The sequence below is a fragment of the Arachis ipaensis genome, chromosome B2 (assembly GCF_059453495.1).
Source record: "Arachis ipaensis isolate K30076 ecotype BB chromosome B2, ASM5945349v1, whole genome shotgun sequence".
In the NCBI taxonomy this organism is placed as follows: domain Eukaryota; kingdom Viridiplantae; phylum Streptophyta; class Magnoliopsida; order Fabales; family Fabaceae; genus Arachis; species Arachis ipaensis.
In genome coordinates, this window is record NC_142437.1 from 57,765,947 (window position 1) to 57,766,742 (window position 796).

Here is a 796-nt window from a genome sequence, read left to right on the forward strand (position 1 = left end):
AGAATTGCAATTTTCATGGACTTCTATTGGAAGATCCTCATCAGTTCTTAGCTGAATTCTTGCAAATCTGTGACACTGTCAAGACCAATGGGGTTGATCCTGAGGTCTACAGACTTATGCTCTTCCCTTTTGCTGTAAGAGACAAAGCTAGGACATGGTTGGACTCACAACCTAAATAAAGCCTGAACTCTTGGGAAAAGCTAGTCAATACCTTCATGGCAAAGTTCTTTCTACCTCAAAAATTGAGTAAGCTTAGAGTGGAAGTCCAAACCTTCAGACAGAAGGAAGGTGAATCCCTCTATGAAGTTTGGGAAAGATACAAGCAATTAATCAGAAGATGTCCTTCTGACATGCTTTCTGAATGGAGCATCATAGGAATTTTCTATGATGGTCTGTCTGAACTATCCAAGATGTCATTGGATAGCTCTGCTGGAGGATCTCTTCATCTGAAGAAGACACCTACAGAAGCTCAGGAACTCATTGAAATGGTTGCAAATAACCAATTCATGTACACTTCTTAAAGGAATCCTGTGAATAATGGGACAAATCAGAAGAAAGGAGTTCTTGAGATTGATACTCTGAATGCTATATTGGCTCAGAATAAAATATTGACCCAACAATTCAATATGATTTCTCAGAGTCTGTCTGGAATGCAAGCAGCAACCGGTAGTACTAAGGAAACTTCCTCTAAAGAAGAAGCTTATGATCCTGAGAACCCAGCAATGGAAGAGGTGAATTACATGGGAGAACCCTATGGAAACACCTATAATCCTTCATGGAGAAATCATCCAAATCT

General features: G+C 39.7%; 1 non-coding gene across 1 annotated transcript; it reads right to left on the reverse strand.

The window, feature by feature from the left end:
* Window positions 1-248: 248 nt before the first annotated feature.
* Window positions 249-356, reverse strand: LOC148573996 (small nucleolar RNA R71). Its single transcript, XR_015906192.1, has one exon. It is a non-coding gene; the product is annotated as a small nucleolar RNA R71 (small nucleolar RNA).
* Window positions 357-796: the final 440 nt, after the last annotated feature.